Here is a 7655-nt window from a genome sequence, read left to right as displayed (position 1 = left end):
GTGTGTGGCTCTTGTGTGATGTTCTGTTCTGTTATACTGCACCTGTTTACTGTTAATATGCTTAATAATGTTCTGATGCATTTACTGAAGATTAAGCTAACTGAATTATAAGATCTCTGGGTATACGCTAGTTGCATTAGACACAGTCGCGTGTACACGCGGGTTCACTTAATTAAAGTCGCGTATATGTTTCTGAGCATGAAATTGGAAAGTTTTTACTGATCTGATAATACTGATTCACCCCCCCTCTCAGTATTATTTCCAACAGTTGGTATCAGAGCAGGTCCTTCAGAGGAAGCTTGATCGCTTGAAGGAAAAGATCCATCAGAATGGCTAATCCAGAAAGAGAGGCACACATCAGGCCACCAGTCTTTGACGGGAACAATTTTACTCACTGGAAGATAAGAACCACTGCATATCTACAATCTCTTGGAGCAGAAGTTTGGGGAATCGTAGAAGGAGGATACAAATTCCCATCAGTAACTCCTACAGATCCAGCAGAGAAAAAGCAATATGAGCTCAATGCCAAAGCTGTTACTGTCCTATTGAGCAGTTTGACTCAATCAGAATTTATGAAGATCGTGCATTTCAAATCAGCCAAGGAAATATGGGACAAAATCGTTACAAGCTACGAAGGAGATGATCAGGTAAAAAGAGCAAAGCTTCAAACTCTCAGAATCCGGTATGAAACTCTTAAGATGCGTAGTAATGAAAGCGTAGCTAATTATTTCCTGCGTATGGATGAGATTGTGAATTGTATGAGGGATCTGGGTGAAGAATTTGAGGAAGTTGTCTTAGTTGAAAAGGTTTTGAGATCTTTGTCTACTAAATTTGATTCTAAAGTATCTGCCATAGAAGAAAAGGAGAATGTGCAGAAAATCACCATGTCACAGCTTCACGGGATCTTAACTGCTTTTGAAATGCGACAAGAGGTACCACCAGAGGCCGCATTCAAAGTGTCAGAGGAAGAAGATGAGGTAAATTTTGTCAAGAATCTTGAACAGGGAAGTGGACGGTTCAAAGGTAAGCTACCTTTCAAATTTTTTCTATGTGGTAGAGTTGGTCACTATGCTGCTAGATGTCCTCATAACAAAGGAAAGATATTTGAAGAAGATGGTAGAAGCTATTATACCCATGTCAAAAGTTCATTCAATGATAGTGAAGATATTAGAAGTCTCATGGCACATAAGAAGAAGAATGCTTCATCCAATAATAGCGAAGATATTAAAAGTCTCATGGCACATGAAGAGAAGAATGCAGAAACTGAAGAAGTTGCCAAATTAAATGAACAATTGGAGATAGTAACCAGGGTAAGGGAGCAACTTCAGGATGTAGTAAAGGATCAAAGCATAACTATTCAAAGGCTTGAATCAAAGATCCTCTCTCTAAAAGAAGATCTTAAAAAATCAAGAGAACAGAACAAAGAAGCTCTTGAAGAACATGAAGTGATCAAACTAAAGCAACAAGTGGAAGAAGGAAGAAAAGCTGAAGAAGACCTAAGGAATCAATATCTGAAAAAGGAAGAACAACATCAAGTTGAGGTAAATATCTTGAAAGGTAAAATAGAAGAAAAGGATAAGCTTTTACGATTTCAAGATAGTACTAAAGTCTTGGATGATATTCTTAATAGTCAAAGGTCTCCTGCTATCAAGACTGGTCTTGGTTTTCATGAATATGTTGAAGGTGAATCTAGTTCACAAGGTGAGGCAAGAAACTCTAATGAGAAATCTGAAATGCCCAACAAGGAACAACCAAGGAAAGAAATTCCTCAAGGAAGATTCTTTACTCCTAACTATGGACGTGATAGACGATTATTTCCTCCACTGAATAATGTTGAATGTTATGTATGTCATAATCTTGGACATGTTGCAGCCAGATGTAGAAGTAGAATGGTGCAAGAAAGATCATCACATCCCAGGTATTTCAGAGGATATTGCTTTGCTTGCAATGCATATGGACACAAAGCAATTGATTGTGTTAGAAGGAACATGAAAAATGTAAGGTGTTATACATGCAACAACTATGGGCATAAAGCAAGGGAATGCAGGAGCAGATTTCAAAATTCAAGACAAGAGGACCATACATCATCACAGTTGCAGGAATTGAAGGAGACAGAGACAGAAAGGTGTGGCATAACACAGTCAGCTGACATAACAGACACAGGGGAATCTGAAAGTGATGAAATTCAGTATTCCATCCTGCATACGCTGATATAATGAAGACAAGTCGCGTATATACGCGAGTTACAGGCTGCAAAGTCGCGTATATGGAGAAAGGGCAGCAGAACAGACCCAGGTTCAGTCATGGTTGGTTCAGGCTCAGGGGGGGCATAAAGGGCAGCAGAACAGACTCAGGAAATGGTTCAGTCATAGTTGGCTCGCACTTAGGGGGAGCATATACTTCAAATAATTCATTGTTGGCATTATGGATTGCTGATGAAACTAAATGATACATCTTGTTGTTTGATCAAAGGAATAGTATTGCAGGTTGATGCTTATGGTACAGATCTGAATGGTTGGTCTTAGAACCTGCATCTGCTCAGGGGGAGCATGGATAGATTGGTACACTTTGGCATATACAAAGGGGGAGCCAAATCAGAAACTTCAACATGTACTCAGGGAGAGTATGGACAGCAGTATGGACAGTAGAAGGTATACCAAAGAAGAGAATATCTTGGTACGCCCTTTGCCCTTGATGTCAAAGGGGGAGAGTGACTTGGTGTGGTAGTTGCCATCAAGTCCAAAGGGGGAGATTGTTGGCATTATGATTCAAGTGTTGTCCTTGATGGCAACTCACTCAGAGGCTGGTACAGGTGCTCAGAGGTTGGTACAGGTGGTACAGGTGATGGCAACTTAATCAGAGGACAGATCTCAATACAGCATGACAAGAAAGTTCATACACGCAGGTTCGTTAATCCCAAGTCGCGTGTACACGCATGTTGGATTCAGCAAAAGAGCGTGTATGTGGAAAAGTACCTTTGGTCCGTGGCGGTTAGTCCTTGGAAGTTGTGCCTATGGTTTCGGACCATGGTGTCTCGTCGGGCGTGTCAATCCCTAGTTTTGAGGTTGATGGTATTGGGTTACTATGGTTTTGGCTCTTGGTATTGAACAAGGCCTAAGGCTATATAAGGAGAAGATCATTAGGCAAGTTAGTGTATGCATTGTGTGTCTGACGCAGTGAGAGGATCTGGTATAGCTGGTTATCTGTTCAGGACGTTTGGCAAGGGTCGGATCTAACAACGAAGGCGTAAGAATCTATTTCTAGATCTACATGCGGGTTGCCTTTGGTGAAAGCACGTATACACGCGGTTTTGGTACACTGAAGTAGCGTATGCATATGAGAGGATCTGGTATAGCTGGTTATCTGTTCGGGACGTTTGGCAAGGGTCGGATCTAACAGCGAAGGCGTAAGAATCTATTTCTAGATCTACACGCGGGTTGCCTTTGGTGAAAGCGCGTATACACGCGCTTTTGGTACACTGAAGTAGCGTATGCATAATAAGATTTGATATTTCAGGTTGCTGCTGATTCTGGTGGTTGTTGTAGAGTTCTGGGCTCTGGTTTTGGTTCTGTGTTCTTGATGACAGGGTTTCAGTGATTCAGTATTGGGTTATTTAATGAAGTATGATGCAAGTTTAAGTTGATGATTGTATTGCAGTAATGTTTGTTTTGTACTCTTGGATCCAGTCTGAAAATTGATGAAACGTGGTCCCTGAAGGTTGTAGGGTCAGCACCTACGTACTAGTAAATGGATCAGCTAGTACAAGAGCTGAGGGGGTTGTAGCTCCCTTCCAGAAGTAGTTGGAAAATGAGAGAGGGTTGTAGCCCTCTGCAGGTTGTAGCCTACGTACTGGTAAAGGACTGCACCAGTACATTGTAAAAGAAGTCTTATTAAAGAAGAAAGAGACGAATTGCAGCAGGTGGTTTTCACCCACATTGGGTTTCCACCTTATATCATGGTGTTCATGTGTGTGGCTCTTGTGTGATGTTCTGTTCTGTTATACTGCACCTGTTTACTGTTAATATGCTTAATAATGTTTTGATGCATTTACTGAAGATTAAGCTAACTGAATTATAAGATCTCTGGGTATACGCTAGTTGCATTAGACACAGTCGCGTGTACATGCGGGTTCACTTAATTAAAGTCGCGTATATGTTTCTGAGCATAAAATTGGAAAGTTTTTATTGATCTGATAATACTGATTCACCCCCCCTCTCAGTATTATTTTCAACAAAGGGACAGGTGGGAGGGGGAGTTAAAGGGAAAGGTGGGAGGAGAGTTATTCCCAGAAGGAAATGTCTTATGATGTAAATATGAAGAGTAATGAAACTTATGTAGAAAATTTAATTTTTTTTTTTACATTATATAAATAAACAGAAGGAAATTTGACACTTTTAAAATGGATAACCAAAAATTATTTATTTTAGATATGTTTATTTAAGAAGATTAATTTCTTGAATTCTTGATATACTTGAGGAAGAAATTATAGAAGCTATAGGTAAATAAAACAAAAATTCAACAAAGTTAAAGAAATAAATGCTCACGAGATCCTAAAAATTAGTAACTATATAACAATAAATGCTCACGAGATCCTAAAGAAATAAATGCTTATGAGGAAGAAATGCTCACAAGATTCTAAAAACTAATTGTTTGGACTAATTTAATTATGTTAATTGAAATGGAAGTCTTCTTGTATAGTTGTTGGACCCAAAGAAAACTATAGAAAGGTGAAGGGAAAAGAACAAGGTCAAATTAAAAAATTAACAAGAAAAAAATTATGATTGATGGAATTGGAATTGAAAATAGAGGGAAAAAAAGGGTTATAGAAAAAGTCAAAAAAAGTATAAGTCAAATTAAGAATAATAAAACTAAAAATAAAAATAAAAAAAATATTGAAATTTTAAGCTATTTTCCTCAAAATTTATCATCTTATAGAAAAAAAAACTATAATTCATGAAAATGGAAAAAAAAATCGAATGGTTAAATAAAAAATAAATAAATAAAGAAAACAAAAAATTAATAACTAATAGAAAAATGGAAATTACTAAGCAACACCCATAATAACACCACTTCAACCAATAACCTTACAAATAAATAAATTTAAATAATAATAAAAAATAGAAAAAAATGAATTCTTAATTATAAATTATAGATAAATATAACTTAATTAAACTAAAAAAACAATAAAGACATAAAAAATAAAAAACTAATAAAATATTATATTGTTGAATGCCATCACAAAAAATTAAGAAATATGATTAACTAATGTTGTTTATATTAACATATATACATTTAATATATATGTTTTATTTTTTATTAATATATATAATTTTGGAATTGTATTGAGACTTTCTGGAGTTTAAGGTGTCCAATAGAAAAAATTGTCGTGAAATCTTGATTTGTGTTATTTAAACTAGTTTTTTGATTGTATATATGGATTCAATACTATGAAAAACCCTTATATATGGATTCAATACTATGAAAAACCCTTATGGCACTTCTATTGTGCAGGGGTTACCCCGCAAACTTGTGGGGAGATTTTAGAGAAATTAAATAGGGAAAATCCACCTAAAAAGCTTCCAAAAAGTAGCACTAAAGACAACTCCTATAACTTTTTATAATTAAATTATTAAAATATGTTTTTAATATAATAAACTATAATTGAAACAATAGGGAAAAAAATAAAAAATAGTAACTTATAGAAATGAAAGTTACTAAACAACTCATAATAAGACTTCAACCAATCATCTTACAAATAAATAAATTTAAATAATAATAAAAAATAAATGTTAAACTATGGATAAACCACATAATTTTTTGGTGAGAAACAAATTAATAGCGAATCAAAAACAAAAATGAATACCTATAACAATAAAAAAGACCATATATAAAGACAGAAAATCACTATCATAAAATTAAGTTAAATAATTTTTATCACAATTTTTACAAATTTAATTTATTTCAAATTTATTTTTATTCATAACCAAATAAATCATTTTTATTAAAAAATAATAAATATCTTTTTTTGTAAACTTGATAAAACTCTTCTTTTCGTGTTTTTACATGTCCATTATTCACCCAACTACAAGGAGGGTCCCACAAAATTTGAATCAAGACTTCATTTCCATACCCATTACCACTCCACCTACACCAAACAAAATAAATAAATAAATAAATAAATAAATATCATTCTGCCAAATGTTTACATCGTTATAGTTTTATATTCTAAAATTAAAAGATTAAATTTAAAGTTATTTTTATAAGTGTTTCAACTTCTTAATGAATTCATCAATAACATCAAATTTTATACTTGAAATTTTCTAGTTTCCTATGAACTAACCAAATTTATTTACGCACTAAGAGTACGGTTTCAATGGTTTAAAGCTGTATTTTGTAATTTTGCTTTTCAATGGTTTAAAGCTGTCTTTCGTAATGTCTGTGGAGGTTTCCTCACATTCATTGTCGAATAGAGAAAAATGTGTCAAGGAGAGTGAAGCACTGGAAATCGGGTTTGAAGCAAGTCAAAGCCTGCAGACCGAAATTGTGTAGCAGGTTTGGCTAGTGATGCTCGGGAAAGGCAATGGTTCTTCTTCGTTCCAAGAGATACCAGGAAATTCCCTCGGCCAAGCAGATTGACGAAGTCGGGTTACTGGAAAGCCACCGGTTCAGACAGAGCGGTTCGCAACGAGCTGCTTCAGTGCATCGGCGTTAAGAAAACTCTTGTATTTTATAAAGGAAGGGCCCCGCTTGGACAAAGGACGGAGTGGATCATGAACGAGTATAGGATGCCAGATTTGGGCTCGCCTCCACCCAAGGTGATCTAATACTTTTTTTAATAATGTGTTATTTATAGATGGGCACAATACACACGAAAATCGCAGCACCCAAAGAAATGAAGCACATTGCTTTTCTTGTACAAAGTTTCTGAATGATTGTAAGTTGGCATGTGCAGAAGAATGTGGATGTGGTGTTATGCCGAATCTACAGAAAGTCTGCTTCTCAGAAGCCTGATCGCGTTGAGAAAGAAAAACTGGTTGTTTCAGCTGGTCATGAATATCAAGACAACTGTCTTTCAGTCACCCTTAATGGCAGCTTGTACCAATGAAATTAAATGATGGAGACCGAGTTTCTTCATGTGGAGAATGGAGAGGGAGTATGTTGTTCTGTTGTAAGTAAAATAGATAATGTAGATAGTACGTTTCAGTGGGTAGAATTAATGATGTTTTGTGAAGAATCTATGGTATTGAAGATGCCTAAAGCCTACAAATAACTGCAGTTGAAGTTGCCCGTCGTGGATGGACTGACTTTTTGGCCGCTGATGGCTACTCCATATGCTCTTCTGTATACCTTATCCACATTTTATAATTCTAAAGTGATGAGTACTGTACTTTCATTCTGATTTGATTAGGGTTTGTACCTTCCCCAGGCTCAAGAATGAAGAAGAAACCAACGGTCATCAAATCCATTATTAAAAAAAAAAAAATCAAACATGGATATGGATATGAAGTCCTAAAATATAAGGATTGAATATTAAACCTAGGAATGCATTTTATTTCATTATTCTCTTTTCCTTTCGGATAAAATTAAGTTTTGAATGGAGTTGTCCAGATTAATCATTCTGATTGCCCCAAGGCTTTTCGTGCCTTTTCATTAAT

At 35.5% G+C, this 7655-nt stretch overlaps 1 pseudogene; it reads left to right on the top strand.

The window, feature by feature from the left end:
- The first annotated feature begins 2880 nt into the window (after window positions 1-2880).
- LOC149217898 (NAC domain-containing protein 22 pseudogene) lies at window positions 2881-7105 on the top strand (annotated as a pseudogene).
- The last annotated feature ends 550 nt before the right edge of the window (window positions 7106-7655 follow it).

The sequence above is a fragment of the Pinus tabuliformis genome, chromosome 1_1 (genome assembly GCF_031772625.1).
Source record: "Pinus tabuliformis cultivar Carrire ecotype Pingquan chromosome 1_1, CPIR1, whole genome shotgun sequence".
NCBI classification, from domain to species: domain Eukaryota; kingdom Viridiplantae; phylum Streptophyta; class Pinopsida; order Pinales; family Pinaceae; genus Pinus; species Pinus tabuliformis.
The sequence above is the reverse complement of the archived record's forward strand: the minus strand, read 5'-3'. Positions and strand labels throughout refer to the sequence as shown.